The sequence below is a fragment of the Rosa rugosa genome, chromosome 7, assembly GCF_958449725.1.
Source record: "Rosa rugosa chromosome 7, drRosRugo1.1, whole genome shotgun sequence".
Lineage (NCBI taxonomy): Eukaryota > Viridiplantae > Streptophyta > Magnoliopsida > Rosales > Rosaceae > Rosa > Rosa rugosa.
This window is the reverse complement of record NC_084826.1, coordinates 31,419,088-31,438,277: the sequence shown is the minus strand read 5'-3', so window position 1 is coordinate 31,438,277 and position 19,190 is coordinate 31,419,088. Positions and strand designations below refer to the sequence as shown.

Genomic DNA, 19,190 nt, shown 5'->3' with positions numbered 1-19,190 from the left:
ACACACATAGAAATTTTTTCATTTAAACTAAGCAACAAACAAACTGAGCTCACAATGTAAATACCGACTCACTCTTTAGAGTCACATATTACATTACAGATAGTTTACAAATCAAACTGAATGACAATTCAATAAGTAAACACACCCACCACAACTCACTACACAACGGAAGACTTAAAACTAAGAGTACCATTCGACGTCCACGCTACCCAACGTACAACTCAGCTTCGACGACGATTAATCGATATTCTAACCTGCACAAAAACCCCTACACCATAGAATAGTGCACCGGGATTGATCAAAACAAACCCGGTAAGCTTTTTAAGCCCGTATGAGTAAACTCAAATAAAGTGACTCACGTCACGCATGCTTATAATTTCTCAACTCGAGAGAAGAATTAAAGCAACAATATTTAATTTCAGAAAACACAACCAAACATCAAGTTCATATCATATCATATCATCTCAACGACAAATCACATTCACTTCCCCTCAACATAAAGCATTTGTCAAAACGATGACCTCACAACTCATTCACAACTCACTACAAGTCTCAAACCACAACCGCACTTACAATTGAATTAAGTAAAATCAGTAATCCCTGCATGGAAACTTAGTTCAGGAGATCACATTAAAAACAAACAATAGAAATCATAGTAATCCCTGCATATAACTTAGTTCAGGAATTTACATTAAAACAAACAATTCAAAAAGCGGTAATCCTTGCATATAATTTAGTTCAGGAGATCACATTAAAAACAAACAATACAAAAGACAGTAATCCCTGCTTATAACTTAGTTCAGGAGATTACAATAAAACAAATAATAAAAATCATAGTAATCCCTGCATAGAATTTAGTTCAGGAGATTACCAAGAAAACAAACAATTCAATAATAGAAATAAATAGAAACATTTATTAAAAACATCAATTAATAACGCTAATCACCACACAGGTCATCACACAAATCACCACATAGGTCATCACACAGATCACCACACAGGTCATCACACAGATCACCACACAGGTCAACAACTCACACTAGAGTCGATGATCACCCATCAACACCAAAGTCAATGATCACCCATCAACTCCAAATAAATCATCTCACAACATGACTCGTTTCAAAACTCGACATCGTTACCTCAATCGTAGCCAGTCACCGCCTAGGGTTATGGCATCCGATACACTCGCCTCAATCGTAGCCCGTCACCCGCCCAAGGTTATGGCATCCGATACACTCAACCAATCGTAGCCCGTCATCCGTCTAAGATTAGAGCATCCGATTCCCTCAACCAATCGTAGCCCATCATCCGCCTAAGATTAGAGCATCCGATTCCCTCATACCGGTCACTACGTCGACCCTAAATCCAAAATTCGTAACATACAGGGTAGCTTTCTCACCACATGTTCAACAATTCATTATTCAACATCTTACGTGCGGAAATAAAAGATTGAATAACAATCAATCCATTCCAATCATCTCATCACTCGATAACACGCCAATCAATATATATATTCCACGTAAATATATATATACGTAGTCATTCACGCAGGAATGACCACTAATACCAACTATAGTTTTATAAATTATACTTCTCGAAAATCATTATATATCAAAACATTGTTTTAACTTACCCATGAACCGTTGTCGATCAAGTTCATATATTTTAAAACAAATAATTTGTTTCGAAAATGATTTAACAGTTAAACAAGTAATTCCAAGTAATAAATAAATCCGTTCATAAATGAACCACATGAGATTTACTCACCTCCAAATCCTGATGCGTCTTCACACAAAACCAAGACAAGCACAAAATCATTCATACTCCGCTCACACAATTCCGTCAATCACCTAATCACATCAAGGTCACACTCAATACAACACAAAGCACACAATTCACAAAACACAATTATACGACGATCCAACAGTCGGATCCTCATCCAAGACCATCCAACGTCTTCGGAACACTTCTACGATCAATAAATCAAAACTACAAGTCGATCGAACGACCGAATCCTCACGGATCGAAAACCGAAACGAATCGAAAACCCTAAAACCCTAACATGCTCATACGATCTCCAAAAATTACAAACTATATATCGAAATGCTCGTATCGATGAATAGATCGAAATCAGGAACAGAAACTGTCCCTGAGGTGGCCGGAAACCGCTGGAAAACACCACCACAGTGGCGGCACCGCCACCGGCCCAAAGTTGGAATTTGGCAAAACTTCCAACACAAAAGTTCTTCATCTCAACTCCAATTGAAACTTTCATAACTAGCACAAAGTTAGAATTCGAAGCCATATGGCCGGAAATTACCTCGCAAGCCGAAGGATTCGAAAAACCCTAGTTTCAAAAACTCCAAAATTCGATCACCACAGATCAAATCGCTGCAAGCCTACTTGGGTATAGCTTCTACTTCCTCTGGGCTAGAAAAGCCCTCAAAGAACTCGAGCTATAGTGGCCAGAGCTGGGAGAACCAAGGCCGGCGATTTGAGGCGATTTGCAGCACCACCGTGCAACTTCTCGACCTTGTAGCGTCGTCTACGGTGCTTCCCACGACGAATCACCACCACAGACGTGTAGAGGAGACTGAGGAGAGCAGGATTCCCTTTGGAATCGAAGCAAAAGGTGGCCGGAGGAGGAAGAAATCGGCCGGCGAAGGTGAGGGGGTGAACCGGGGTCGGGACCGAAGAGAGAGAAAAAGTTTCCCATTTCGGAAACTTCTGATTTTTCAGATTTTTTTCCTATTTAACCAAAATGGAAACTTTTTCCGAATGCGATAACTTCTTCATACGAACTCCGATTTTCGCGTTCCACATGTCCACAGACTTGTATCGACGCGCTCTACAATTTCCGTGAAGGAAGATCTCACAGAATCTAAACGTATAAAAAGTCAAACTTCGTAACCCCCTAAAACGTGTACTTCGAATAATTATTCATCCGAAAATAATTTCACTCCACCCTCGAACCACGAAATCGTACAAACGAACACTTTATTAATCCCAGGAAACATTTAGGAATTAATAACGAATTTCCGGGGTCTTACATTCTACCCTCCTTAAAGAAATTTCGTCCCGAAATTTAAGCACACTACCCAAAAATCAGGTAAGGCTAACTCGTTCTCAAATCCAGTCCACGCTATCCTGTAAGTAATGCTCTCGTCATTAAGCCTCCACCAGATATTGAGCAAGTCAATATCCCTCGATCCAAGTTGCTAAGTTGTCCCGTCTGGAAAAACAAGCCGATCATCCACAAGGGCCGCATCAATACCCTTTCCAACAATACCACAATCAAACACACTGGATCCAATATAGTCTCTATCTTCATCATAGTCACATCAATATGTTCCACACAACAGGAACACAAGGAGATAAGGCAAAGCCAATCGTCGAATCTCCACCCTTTACTGAAAACACAACAGGTCCAACAGACCTTAGTCTACAAAACTACGGCTCTATGTACAAACTACACAAGAGTCCAGAATCCTGTTATCACAACAGTATCTGCATCATTACATCAATAATGTAACCCCAGCATTACAAGAATTGAAAATGAAACCTGTCATTGTAATTACAATCAAAGTGGTATAGATCCTCTACTACCGCAACAATGACCATACTCACACATAAATCAACACATAACATTACACACATAATCGTTGTCACATAGACCACCACCCAGTACTACCACACAAGCTCTACAAGTACTGCCATAAAAGCTGCTACAAAAGCACTACTGGCACTGCCACAAAGGCTGCCACACAAGCACTTCACTACGCAAACAATGTTACAGTGAAACCATTCCAACTCACAATGGATTTGTTTCACCAATCAAAACTACACCAAGGTCTCAATCACCATCAAAATAAGGCATGCATAATCACTCATCAATTCCTACCATTTCATAACCAAAATTACAGTAAGGTTTAGCCTCAGCTAACCTACACATAGGTCATCACAAAGCATTCCACGAACACAATCAAATTGCAGAAAATTTCTACCACAACAACAATCAGAGAAGCAGCATTCCACAATCATTCTCAATACCATACCAAGAACTCAAACCACACACAAGGTCAGCATAGATACCTCGGAGTCACCTTAAACACATAATAGTATGTTGAAAAATGTCCACTAAGACACCACGCAATTAAACAAGATGACTATCCCCTAATAAGCACCTTCCACCTAATACCTCTGCCAATCCAACTTAGGAAGGCACAACTACACTCGATCAAACACTTGTACCGACTTTAGATACAAGCATAGGTCAAACGCCATGACCCCAACAACCAAACGACTACTCCGCACAAAGGATACGATTTTCCATGAAAACCATCCTCGACCACTCCACCAGAGTCTAATCTAGAGGTTCCCATTCCTCAAAAGACTACAACTCAAGAAGCTACTCAAAGCTCCTACACTTCACTTACAGAGCCGACCTATGCTCTGATGACTTAACGTGTGTGTGTGTGTGTGTACAGGCCCGTTCTAGGGCTGACGTCCGCACTGCCCCAAAAGTGAGGACGTCGATGCTTTTGCAGCAGTCAGGCTCCGACAGGGGCGCGAATTTTGTCAGACAGAGGCCAGAGGCATCCCAGACTACTTCTGGGCAGCGATCGAGGTCGAAGGTTCTGGGCAACGACCTCACCTGAAACTTCAAGGTTTTGGGCAGCGACTGCACACTGGTAGCCGGCGAGTCCACCAGCAAGAAGAAGGTCAAGATCGACCCCTGGCCTCCGTCCGGCAAGTCCCGCCGCGCCGTCGCAGCCTAAACTGAGCAGAAGCATCGACGTCCGCACTTTTGGGGCAGTGCGGACGTCCGCCTCTGATATATATATATATATATATATTGCAGGTGTCTGATATGCATTTTGGGAATGGAGGGCTTGACTCGATCGGTGCCAAGACATGTTGGCCTCTGCCTCAACATGTACTCATCTCTCCCTCACTGGTGGCCACCAGACCCAAAATACAAATTCCTCCAAAACTTAACCAAAACTCGTAAATGAACACATGCATAATCGTATAGAACTCGAAGAGTACATCAAACCTCTTACCTTGGTCATCACTGATTGGGACCAAATTCGCTGGAAATTGCAGAAAACCCGCCGGGAACTCCGAAGCTTCCAAGTTTTGATTCTCTCTCCAAAGTTGAGGATCCAAAATAGAGACACCATATAACCCTTCACCTCGTCGAGACGCAGTTACCGCTACCAGTCTCGCCAGTAGTCGTGGTCGAAGTCGAAAAATCTGACTGGAAATTGCCATGCACAGTCGAAACTTTCGAGCCTCGGCCCGCCGTCACAGCTCGCCCGTTTGAACCAAAGGGGACAAAGCCCTGCTGCACACCTCCAAGATGATTTCAACGTCATCGGTCCGCCGAACTGAGGTCGCCGGAATTGAAAGGAGGAATCGGGGTCACCATTATGGGTTTATGTACGGGTCAAGGAACCGGGTAGACAGACTTGGCTTCTTCTACACTGTGTGATTTCGTCTCGATATTTTTTAGACTTCAAATAGAATGAATGATGCACGGCCCAGATCAGTCGGTGACTGAAATCAATGGCTCAGATTGCACCATGTAATCTCCATAGGTTTTAAACGAAGGGTAAAAGTTAGAAATGATCCCTGTGATTTGGGGCGATACTCAATATTAACCTTGTGGTTTCGAAATGTTTAATTTTACCCTTTTGATTTGCGAAATTGATCAAAGTTGGTCCAAAAGCTAATTTTATAAGGATAAATTTGTCATCTCAATAAAAAAATAAAACGAAAACAAAATAAATTAGAAGTTTTATAAAAAATGAAATTAAAAATAAATAAAAACCAGAATTCCACAACCTTCAATTTTTTAAAGGTTTGGCTATTGCCACCCTACGAACCACTTTGTTCACCCTACAACTTTCTGATTTATTGAAAGACCAAAATACCCTAAAATAAAATTACAATTAAGGATAGTATCTTATTAAAAATTACAATTTGTTTTTTTATTCCCTATAGGACATGTACTTAAACTTGAAGCTTAATCGTTTAAATCATCATTAAACCCTAACACTTTCTTTTTTAGCACTCATCATCTTCAATCGTTCTCATGTTATGTTAACAACTATGCCTCAAAAATATTAATGCTAATGGAGTCTGAAAACACCTACTTGGAGCCTGAAAATGATGTAATCACGTTTTTGTTTTCTTTTCTTCAAGTTGGATTCTCTTGCTATATGAAAACATACGTACGCATACAACATACCTATTAGAATTCTTCTTCAGGTCATTATCACATAATTGAGTGGACTTGAATATTGATTTCTTGAAGAACATATATCCTAAGATCGAGTTGGAAGACCCTCATCTTTGCTTCTTGTATAATGGGTTTTGTCGAGCTCTCTGAGGAGGTTGATCCTTTAAGCTTGATTATGAGGATTTCTTGCATTCTAAAAAAACGGAGGAGCATGTAGGGTGAACAAAGCAAACTTGAAACTAAAAAAATATATGTAGGGTGAGAAGAGCATGTAAGGAAAATGGTATTTTTGGTACTATAAATGGGTGAACAAAGTAAACTTGAAACTTATAAAATATATGTAGGGTGAGAAGAGCATGTAGGGTGAACAAAGTGGTTTGTAGGGTGGCAATAGCTGCACCCTTTTTTAATTAGTGTCATTATTCAAATACTATTTAATTTAGGGTTTTTGTCCATTTACCCCATTTTTAGAGATTTTTTCCCACTTACCCCATTAAGTTTTTTTAAGGACTAAATTCAGTTTGCCCCCTCCAACTTTGGGGCAAACATCAGTTTGGTCCCTGAATTTTTTTTTAATCATGATGATCCTTGCACTTTCATTTTTCATCACGCTTGTCCAAAATTAAAATTTTGCTCGAAATGTGACGTCAGATGTTGACTTGGCACCGACATGATGACCCATTTTTCAGACTTTGGCCCTTAGTTTAGATGAAATGTCAAAACTGCCCCTTGTTGCACATATTCTTCTTCTTCGAAGACTTCACCTCTCTCTCTCTCTGGTTTCATATAGAAGACGACGATGATTCAACCACCTACCACCCTCCTCCAGCCGCCCCTACGCTGCCATCATCATCGACTCTCCCTCCCACACAGACCACAAAAACCCTGGCGCCCCAACCCGATCTGCAAACTCCACAACCCATCTCTCCACAAAGGATCTGGAATTAGTAATTGCAAAAATTGCAGATTTGGCGAACCCGGCACTCCTTCCTTTCTCATCGCCAAATTCACAGCTTCATTCTTCTTCTATTGTAAGTATCTTCTCACTACTCTTCTGTTTTCTTGTTTTGGATGATTATTCAAATTTGGGGATTATTTTAGGGTTGAAATTCTCAATTGGGTCAGTGTGTAAGGATTTACAGTTATTGCTAGCTAGTCTGATTCACTCTTTCTTCTTAGCTTCTATAGCTGCTTTCTATTTCTATTTAAGCAGATTATTTCACAAGATTGAAAGAATTGCAATTATCATCCAAGTAAAAAAAAAAAAAAATTATGTATCAACCTTATATCAGTGCTTAATTGTTTAGGTGTTATTGTTCATTCTTGGATGTGCTATAACTGGAGGATGGTGAAATAGATCGGAAAATAGTACGGGATAGGAAATATGTTGTTTATATTTCTCTCTCTTTGATGGTTGTGTGAAATGGATTATGATTTGCATGAAAACAATAACAGAGGCTGTTAGGATTTGGCCTAATGGGATACTGAAATGAATTAGGTAAGGAGCTTTGACTCTATGCAACCCCTATGTCTACCAGTCTTTGGTGAATGAAATCATGAATATGTACTGTGTGTGTGACTTTTCTCAGTTTCTGTGTACCATTGCAGATGCTTTCTCTTTCCATAATTACCTTGCATATATGATGAACTAACTAAAATAATGTTGAAAAAGATGGGACCTTGGCAAGAATGTTGAAGCCCAGAAATCTGGGACTTCGGCGAAGGGAAGATAACAATGGGGAGTAGTAGATGGCAGTGAAAGGAACATAAAGGGTCAAGCCTTGAAGAAACACAGTGAGTTCGCCATTCACAAAGGGCTTTAGCAACAGCCAACGCTCAATGAACGCCATGTCGTATTTTGGCTTGGTCTTCTTCTTCTGGTCTATGATGAAGCTCAGATGATCTGATCCAAGGGAGGTGAGAAGCTGGGAGAGAAATAGAGGGAGGAAGAGAATTTTAATTTTAATTTTTGAGATTATATTATTTGGGTTTATTATTTGTTAATTTTTAATTTTGAGATTGGGGTTAAATGTCCATTATGCCCTTCTAAGGGGTTGAAAGTCTGAAAAGTGGGCCCTCATGTCGGTGCCAAGTTAGCATCTGACTTCACATTTCAATCAAAATTTAAATTTTGGACGAGTGTGATGGAAAATAAAAGTGCAATGACCATCATGATTAAAAAAAAAGATTAGGGACCAAACTGATGTTTACCCTAAAGTTGGAGGGGGTAAACTGAATTTAGTCCTTTTTTTAATTAACTCTTACCCAAAACACTCTAAGGAGGTCTTCCCTAATACCCCATTAAGATTTTTTTTTTGTTTTTTAATTTTTTTAATACTATTTTACCCTCACCCCTTTGTTACTTAGAGAGAGAGAGAGAGAATGGAAGAGAGAGAAACCATGGGAGACTTCACCGGAGCCCGGTCACCGGCCGCGGGAGTCTGGTCACCGGCCGCAGGATTCCGGTCACCGGCTGCCACCTACCGACATTTGCTGAAAATCTCACCGGAAAGTTTTTTTGCACCCAATAGACATCTATTGCCCCCTAATAGAGGGGCAATAGAAGTCTATTGCCCCCCAATAGACGACTATCAGCCATGTATTACCCCCCAATAGACGACTATCAGCCATGTATTGCCCCCCAATAGGACTTTCAGTTGCCAGAATGGGAACTAATCTCCCTAAATTTAGACAAATAAAACTTTGATTACAGAGAAAAAAAAAAGGAGATTACATCAATTCAAAACGTCTATTGCCCTCCAATAGCCGTCTATTGCCCTCCAATAGAAGGGTAATAGACGTCTATTAGGGAGCAATAGACATTCAAAACTTTTTTTTCTTTCCTTCTGTCCCGTTACTTAAAAAAAAAAAAAAAAGCTAGAAATTGATATGGGCACCTAATCGGATTTCGAACAGTTCAACCGTGAGACGTGAACCACGATGTCGCCGATTTCTCACCACCTTGGAGCCTCCATCGTGAAGCTGACCGGAATTGGAGGTGTTGGGTTCGGAATTGGGGCTGGGCCTTGTCGATCGGAATCAGAATCAGATCGGAATCGGAGCTGGGCCTTGTCGATCGGAGTTCGAATCGCGGCTGGGCCTTGCCGTCGAGTGTCTTCGCCGCAACCGGAGAAAGCTCCGATCTCTTCCTCCAAGTCCGGAGCCTCCATGGCGCGGCAGTGCCGACGTCGTGCTGAGGAAGAGAGAGAGCTGCCGGCATAGTGCGAGAGTGAAGAGAGAGAGAGAGAGCGTCTTCTGGAGAGAGGAGAGAGAGAGAGAGAGGAAAGGGAGTGGCAATGTTGTAGTTTAATAATTAGGCTTAGGGCAAAATGGTCATTTGATGTGAAATTGTGTAGGTGGGATTAAAAATCTATTGCTGGGGTAAATGAGATAACTTTGCCTCATTTTGGTGCTTTTGGTCAAGAACCCTTTAATTTAATTTCTTTTTCTATTTTAAATTGAAATGACAACTTTATCCTTCAACATGAGGGGTTTTTGTCAAAAAAATAGCATTTAAACCAATATTAATTAGTTTCACAAACCACAGGAGAAAATTAAATATTTTTATACCACAAGGTTAATTTTGAGTGGTTGCGATGATAAAGTGCAAGGCACTTACCTAGGTGAGTATGGGTGCTCACGTGTGGGTTCATCACCCCCCATTCTCCATGGTTCTGATTCTCGGTCCTCCTTCGGTAGCCACGACACTTTCTTGGTTTGAGTCTCGATGGTAGAGAGTATGATGTTGTTTTGAGGGATCTTATCCCCTAGGTGGTTGGATTTCATATGGTTTGTGTTAATGTTTTGGGATTTGATTGGCATTGATTCTATAGTATGGAACTACTTGGTGTTCCGTTTCCGGCTACATATCGACGACTCTGCGTGTAATACCCCGAAAATTTGTATTAATTACCGATGATTTTCTAGAGATTTTTAAATTGATTGTTAGGACAATTGCGTGGCTCGGGGGTGGAGTTGAATTATTTTCGGACGAATAATTATTCGAATTTCACGGTTTTACGGGGGTAGGAAGTTTGACTTTCATACGTTGGGTTTCTGATAGGAGCATTTTAATGCGATGTTTTAATAGTTATTTCCCCATATTTTGCTTAGTTATTTCCTTTACTTAATCATTTTTAATTTAGTTTCTATTTTCTAGGTACATCGAATAAATGGAGAAGAAATGAGCTTAAAGGCAGAAGGGATGCAGAAATGAGCTGAAATGAAGAAATGGAGTTTTCCTGGTCCGACTAGGAATCCCAGTCAACGCAGGAATCTTGATGAGGCTAGGAAACCTGAAGGCATTAGGAGACCACATGGCTTGAAGATGATGTGGGAGATATTATGGGAGATTAAATCTGATTTTTGCATGGGAAATGATGGAGATAATGTGAAAATCAAGGAGAGAATCAAGGAGATTACGTTGAGAATATCAAGGGAGAGTTTCAAGGGATTGTGCAACAAGAAAAGGCTCAAAACAAGTCCAGATTCGTTCCTTAATTCCCTCCAGATATGTTGGCTGAAATTAGAGAATAAAATCTGCAATTTTAATGTGAAAATCAAGAGAAAATCAAGGGGAGGATGTTAAGGATAAAGCCATGGAGAGATTTAAGGGAGAAAAGGTCCAAAACAAGTCCAGATTCATTCCTATTTTCACTCAAGAGCAATTTGGCCGAAAATTAAGAGAAAAATAAGAAAATAATCATGCAATTAATTGAAAAATAATCTCCCTAAATCAAGGTGTTAAATTGGAGGTTTTTGATTGGTTGGATGACATAGCAGAGCTGACGTGACATTATTTGATTTGTTAATGCTGTGTGGATCAATCTCGAAGACTTGGAGACTAAGTTGCCATCCTCCTATAAATAGGAGCATTCTCTACACCAACACACCACAACACCTCTTCATTCAGAAAAATTTTCTCCATTCTCTAGTTGCAAAGTTCTGCGTTTTCAAGCAAGGAGAGGAAGAAGAAGAAGTAGTCGTGAAGATCATATCCTCCATCATCCACCTTGAAGGCTTGCTTCCAAGATTCAAGATCCAACCATCAAGCTCTCCATCTCCATCTCCACTCACGGTGTAATTCGTTCCTTTTCCTTGTAACCTTTTTGGTTTCCTTGTTTGATTTCGTATGAACTTGTTTCTAGTTAACAATAACGTTTAGGGCAAAGTTTAAGCCCAATTTCTATGTTTAAATAAAGTTTTCAAATTCTATGATTGTGATTCTAAGTTGCTTATGTGAGTTTGTTCGATTGAATTTGCTTTACAGAAAACTTTTATATGTTTATCTTATTTGGGTCGACACTTATAGGATTTGCATGTAATTGGTGCTAGATTTAGGCAAACGATTCACCTAATAGTTTTGTGAACCTAAATCACAAGTAGTAAAGGCTTTGGACAAAGGTCGAATTCCATTGAAGAGGATTGCAAATAGGTGAACTTATTCATACTAGATTGTGCACTTAAGTTGATAACCTTTCTCTATGCTTCTTGCGTTGAACATGTTTTGATTAGCTAGCTTTCTAGACTTTGATTGCATGTTTAATAGGATTGATCTAGGTGCTTTCACTTAGGTTAATTAGTAAAGGAAAGTAAAATATGGGAAATCATTTGCTTCGAATGTTTCACATGATCAACTTCTTTCTTATGACTTGGAAGAACAATTATAGGGTTTGAATCGAATTTGATTACATGGAATTGGTTTTGATCTTTGTTCCTTGCGTTCCACCCTTGTATATATGTTTTTACGTTTTCTTTATTTTATTTATTAATTTTATATTCCTAAGACCCCCTTATTTGTGTTTACTTGTATATATTTCTTTTCTTTGTTTTATTTTTGTAAATAATACTTTTTACTTTTACTAATTAATTAATTGTTTTTGCAATTACAGGTGTACCCTCAATCCCCGGTTAGAACGATCCCTATTTACCCATATACTAACGATGACATTTTTCAGGGTTAAATTGCGCGCTTGTTTTTAGCGTATCAGTTTCTCCGAAAACTTCCTTCACGAAAAGTTATAGACCACGTCGATATGAGTTCGTAGATATATGGAACACGAAAATCAGAGTTCGTATGAGAAAGTTATGGTCAGCGGAAGTTTCTACTATTTTGATAAATTACTATAAATAGAAGTTTCCAAAAATAGTAATTCATTATTTTGATATTTTTGGAGGGTTTCCAAAATTGGAAACCATTCTCTCCGTTCTATCTCCTCGGAAACCCTAGGGTCTGAAAGTTTTCCGTCCGATCTGACCCGACTACATCTTCTTTTTCCGGCCATCTCCGGCGACGCCACTGGCCCAGGACAGCTCAGACTTGCGTAGCCGTAGTCTCCGAGCTTTCCTTTTCCTCCGACGACCACCACAGAAGGCGGGTCGAAGCCGAGAAAGACAGTGATGTTAGGACCCGACCAGAAATCTCAACTTCGGCGACGGCAGGGCTTCAAACCGGTCTTGTTTGGTTCGTGGGAGCTTCATCTTTTGATCCATGGTGGTGGTTTTGGACGATTTGCACCGGAGAAGAGTAAACTTGAGGTGAACAGTGAATTTCAGATTGTGGGATTGATTCTAGCCGATCTAGGTCGAATCGGCCAAAACCTCGGGTATTAAAGTTGATCCTTGTAGTGTAAACTCCATTTTGGATGGTTGGATTAACGTAGTTTTAAGTTTGGCAGGCAGCGGTGCTTGTGGTGCACTTGCCGCCTCCTGTGGCGGCGTGTCCGGCCATGTTGATCAGGGGCGGTTTCAGGTTTCAATTATTATCTACTCGTCGATACAAGCATTTTGATATATAATACATAATTTTTGGAAATCGTATATGCATGTTAGGATTTTTAGCATTTTCGGTTCGCTCGATTTTCGATCCGTGAGGATCCGACTGTTCGATCGACTTGTAGTTTTATCATATCAATTGTAGAAGTATTCTGGAGACTTCGGGTGGTCTCAGATGAAGTTTCGCCTAGATTGGCATTACTTTCAGGGTTTTAGACTTTAATCGCTTTGTATTTCATGTATTGAGATGAGACCGTATGTGATTAGGTACTTGACTAAGTATTCTTGGACGGATATTCTGTGACCTTGTTATCTCGGTTCTGTAAGAAGACGCAGCGGGATTCAAAGGTGAGTAAATCTCACGAGCTTCATTTATGAACGGAGTCACTTTATTATTCATAATTATTTGTTAAATTGTGAAATCGTTTTCGGAAATGAATATTTGTTTTAAATTATATGAACTTGATCGCCTACAGTTCATGGGTAAGTTAAAATGAGGTTTTATTATAAAATGATTTTTCTCGAGTTTGTGATTGTGAACTATAGTTGGTATTAGTGACATTCCTGAGTGAATGACTACGTGTGTGTGTGTGTGTGTGTGTGTGTATATATATATATATTTATTTACGTGAAATATGTGTATTGGTGATTTTGTTGCGATACAAGTAATACGTGTGAGTTGGTTCATTTATTGTTTTGGGGTATAACTTTCGGGAAACAATATATTGTAGGAAATGATATTTTCTATTGTTTTGAAACGTGTTTGAAGATTTGGGAGTCACAGGTTGTGATTTATCCTTTGAGTTTTGGATAACATTTTGGGTCCAGTGTGACTCGTTTGATGTTTTGATCTAAGGGTCAGGTTGGCATAAGGATCCGGGGTCGCAGGTTGTGTCGGGAATCACACCTTTGGCCAGGTGAGTGGTTACGATCAATTAGAGCTCTAGTCTGTCTACCATCGAATCTCATGGATCTAAGTAGGTTACTTACGACTCCTGAGTACACATTTTGTCCAGGTTGGACCAAAGAATCATATTTAAATTTGTTAGGTTAACATTTTATATGATTTGGTCACTGGGTGACTTGTTGTATTGTCCTTTTGGGAAAAGGTGTTGAGATTTAGAAGGATTCATTGCGTGAGTTGCTTCTTTGAGTTCTTTTGTCCAGGTTGAACCGGATTTTCATATTGATTTGTTAGGTTAATATTTTATATGATTTCGTCATGGTGTGACTTGTGTTGTTTCTTTTGGGAAAAAGAATATTGAGTTTTCAAGGAATCATGGTGTGTGTTTCTTTACCTTGAGTTGAAAGGTTTTCCTCGGGAATTATGTGTGTTGCTTTCTGAAATTGAATCGGTGATTCCTCGTGATTTTGGTGTCAGTTATATTCTTCGAGTTGAAAGGTTTTCCTCATTATTCGCGTGAGTTGTTTGGCTTCCTTATTTATTTTCATTTTTCATTCTATTGGTTGATTTTATTGTAATCTCCTGAACTAAACTATATGCAGAAATTACTATAGTTTTGGATTGTGTGCTTTTTGGTGATCTCCTGAACTAATTTTCTATGTAGGGATTACTGGTTTTATTTAGTTTATGGGCTAAATACAAATTACTACCCTGTGGTTTAGGTACAAAATCAATTCAGTCCCTGAACTTCTAATTTCATCAAAAACACCCCTGCACTTTCAATTTTGATCTAATAGGTCCAATTTGTTAGTTTTCCGACAATTGAGTTATTTAACTTGTTAATGTGGATCATATATGGCCTATGTTTTATGATGTGGTGTCAAGGTGGTCTGCATTGTCAATTTAGGAGTGAGTCCTACTATTAAAAATAAATAGTTTTTCAACAAATAATCCAACTATTTGAAAGAATATTAACGAATTGGACCTATTAGATCAAAATTGAAAGTGCAGGGGTGTTTTTGATGAAATTAGAAGTCCAGGGACTGAATTGATTTTGGACCTAAACCACAGGGTACTAACTAGTATTTAGCCCTTAGTTTATTGTGAGTGCAGTTGTGGTTATTTAGGTTTACTCACACGAGCTTGCAAAAACTTACTGGGTTTGTTGTTTCAACACAGTGCACTATTCTATGGTGTATGAGGTTTACTCACACGAGCTTGCAAAAGCTTATTGGGTTTGTTTTTTTTTAAATAGCCGTTGGTTTTGATTTTGATTTTTTTTTATAGCCGTTGGTTTGCTTTATTTATTTATTTTTAACTTTTACACTATAAATACATATCACCTCAACCTTCTTTTTCACATCTTCCTTCTACTTTCTCATATGTAGCTATTCTAAATCTTTCATTTTCTCCCTAAAGCTTCATACTTTTTTCTTTTTTGTGTTACTTTCAAAATGAGTTTTAATTGGTTCAATAAGTGGCAAGAAAGGTTACGCGCAGAAGAGGAAGAGGAAGAGGAAGAGGATGAAGAAGATGAAGAGATGGAAATGCATGCAACACAAGTTATGACGACGGCAATGGGGTGGGTCCACAACCGCAAATGGGGTGGGTCGGTTCCCGGTCGCAAATACAAATAACCAACTCCGTCCACAACCGCAATGGGGTGGGTCGGTTTAGGGTTTAGGGTGGGCAACACAAATAACCAACTCCGTCCACAACCGCAATGGGGTGGGTCGGTTCCCGGTCGCAAATACATCCCTCAACTTCAAAATATGATTCCATTTCGAATTCAACTTTATTCCATTTCGAAATTAGTTTTATTTCATTTCAAAATCAGCTAAAGATATTTTTGATTATCTTAAAAAAAAAAATAAAACCGAAAAAATATTTTTTATCATAAAAATGATTTCAATTACTATAAGTAAATTGTTGATAAAAAATAAGAACATATATATATATATATATATAACATATCCAAAATGTTAAAATATATTTTAGGGCTATAATTTAGCCTTGATGGGTTAGAGACAGTTGATGTCACATCGATGAATAGTACAGAATTCGGGGCTAAAATTTAGCCCCAGGGCTATTTTTAGCCCTTTCGGTTGGAGATGGCCTAACTGTCGTTGAATCTGAGGTTTTGTTGCTGTCGTAGCTTGGTTGTAGAAGTGCTTTTGGTTTTAGTCTTCCGCTATATAAAGAGTGTGGTGGGTGTGTTTACTGAATGAATTGTTATTCATGACAGTTTAATTTGTAAACTCTTTTGTAATGTAATATGTGACTCTAGAGAACGAGTCAGTATTGACATTGTGAGCTCGGTTGGTTTTGTTGCATAGTTTAAATGAAAAATTTTCTGAGTGTTCTTTTTTAGCTTGTTAGGTTATCGCGTTTCGGATTCGAATTTCTTTATTCAAAATTCGGGGCGTGACACTGCGTGGTCAGCGGCGCGAGGTGGTATGTAGTAGCTATTTTTTTCTGTATTAGATTGGACTTGTTGTTTGGGCCTTTGTTTTAGTTGTTTCACAAGGATTAATTTCCTTATACTGGCTCTTTTCGAGCCCAGTTGGAAATTAATTTTCTTTTGCTTTATTGTCTATTTGGGCCTGTCCATTAGACTTATTAGTTGGTACTAATTTCAGCCCTTTGGGCTAGCTTTGGAGCAGCTTAATTGATCCTCTTTTCCAAAAAAAAGAAAAGAAGAAGTTATATGTGCAAACAACTTCACTAATTTGACCCTTCTAAACAATGAACTTTGGTGCCCAATAGCTTACTCCACCCAATATTAAACTCTCTTTACTTTACCAATTAGATCTAAGCACCTTTAGATTTTTTGGTACACAAAACAATCAACAAATGAAATTATTGGTCAAGTAATTCCTAGAAGTTTCAATGTCTAGGTGCACTTTCTTTTAGTGTATATATCCTTGAACCATAGACTCTTCAATACTAATCGATAATTTATATGACTATTCAAAGTTTTACTCAAATAGATAATTTTGCTATAGTTAAAAATGTTTAAAAATGTATTTGGGTTTGACCCTTCTTATCGTCATTTTTAGCTACGCCACCGTTTTGACTCCAAAAATGACTCTAAACACAAAAACAAAAACATGAACAACCTAAAATCAAAATGCTTTCCTCCCATACTAAATCTAACATTGTCCGCAATGTTATGAAAGCAATTTAACATGCAATGAGAGATTGAACTATAGAAGGAAAGGGAACACAAACGCAAAAACAATAAGCAAAGCACCAAATAAAGAGAGAGAAGAGTTAGAGGGAGCAAATCTGATTTGTTGAGCATTCATAGCTACCATCTCCTCCATTTATTGGGTTGCCTCCCGAGCAGCGCTTGTTTTAGGGTCTTTCAGCCTGACGATACCTCTAATTAATCTTCAGAAGGTCATCACAAAGGGGTACTTCCTCCACAGTTTGCTCGAGAAAGGTCTCTCATAGTAACGCTTCAAGCTGTGGCCATTCACTTTGAACTCATTGCTGGTCTTTTCACTTTTGATCTATACAGCACCATGAGGAAAAATAGTATTAATAATGAAAGGACCTATCCAGCGAGAACGTAGCTTACTTAGAAAGAGCTTAAGGCGAGAATGATATAATAACACTTTCTGACCAACAACAAAAGTCTTTCCACGAATTATCTTATCATGAAAAGCTTTGGTTTTCTCCTTGTAGATGCGGGCACTATCATAAACATCATTCCTTATTTCCGCTAACTCATTGAGTTGAAGCTTCCGATGAAAGCCAACAGCGTCAATATCTATGTTAAACCTCTTGATTGCTCAAAATGCCTTGTACTCGAGCTCCACAGGTAGGTGGCACGGCTTACCAAACATAATCCGATAAGGGGACATACCAATTGGCGTTTTGTACGCTGTGCAATATGCCTAAAGTGAATCATCAAAATGTATGCTCAATCCTTGCAGCTCGACCCCACGGTTTTATCAAGGATCCTCTTAATTTCATGATTTGAAACATTTGCTAGCCTACTTGTCTGAGGGTGGTAAGGTGTTGAAAGCTTATGAGTGACATTGTACTTCCTTAATTAGCAAGGTTTCAATCGTTCGATTGCAAAAGTACGATCATCCATCACTTATAATTGCTCGCGGCTTTCCAAACCTTGCAAATATGTTATATCTAAGGGAAAATCGTCCAAACAGTGTCTGAACTTTTCCAGACTATTAATTTTCATACCTATATTTTGAAAAATATCAAAATGGTACCTGACGATTTAAGATCGATCCAATATTCATACCTAGGAACAGTAAAAACACTAACTCCATTAAATTTTCAGGGGTATTTTCGTCTTTTCAGTATTCATCTTATCCAAACCAGACAAATATAAAAAGAAATAAATTCAGACTATTAATTTTCATACCTATATTTTGAAAAATATCAAAATGGTACCTGATGATTTAAGATCGATCCAATATTCATACCTAGGAACAGTAAAAACGTTAACTCCATTAAATTTTCAGGGGTATTTTCGTCTTTCCAGTATTCATCTTATCCAAACCAGAAAAATATAAAAAGAAAAAAAAAAAAAAAGTGCTTGTCATGGCTCGAACTCGCGCAGCCTAATTTACTTCTCAGCATCTTAGCCACTGGGTCAACATTTGTTGGTTGTTAATCATCCTCTCTTTCAATAAACTAAATCTAATAATGGATATGTTATTAATCACTAAGAACACCAAGAACACCTCCATTGAGAGGCGCAGAACTTAGCTACCTACCTCAGTTTTCTATCAGGAGAAAAAATTGAACTTGGGTTCTTTACTCCTAATGGAAGCTCTGGTACTAGAAGATATGTTGAATTCGGTATTACAGATCGAATCCACAGTGTGAGGCGTCAACCACCCAATTATTCCCTCTCAGTGATGGCTTTGCCGGCAACCCGATCTTCTCCAGCATCTTCTCTGCTTCGATTTCAATCAAAAATCCCAAAACCCACGATCCGAAAAATCAAATTCAATTATTTGCAGCTGAAATCAATTTCAATTTTTCTTTTTTTGATGGGTTTGAGAGAAGAGAACAGAGAAGAAGGAAAGAAAAGTCGTGATTAGGTAGATGCATGTGGAAATTTTGGTAGCTGTAACAACAAAAATGGTTTGGTTTGCAAGAGTTTGCTCTGTTTTAAGCCTAGTTCACCGGATAATTGGAATCATGGAGATTATTCGGGTGGATGCACAAGGAAATTTCAATGCTTTAGGTCGGAATCAGACGAGTTTGATAGCAAGGGAATTTGAAATT

The 19,190-nt window shown here is 38.7% G+C and overlaps 1 long non-coding RNA gene across 1 annotated transcript; it reads left to right on the top strand.

The window, feature by feature from the left end:
* Positions 1–7,017: 7,017 nt before the first annotated feature.
* LOC133723607 (uncharacterized) lies at positions 7,018–8,264 on the top strand. The gene is made up of 3 exons (XR_009853147.1): positions 7,018–7,278; positions 7,555–7,745; positions 7,856–8,264. It is a non-coding gene; the product is annotated as an uncharacterized LOC133723607 (long non-coding RNA).
* Positions 8,265–19,190: the final 10,926 nt, after the last annotated feature.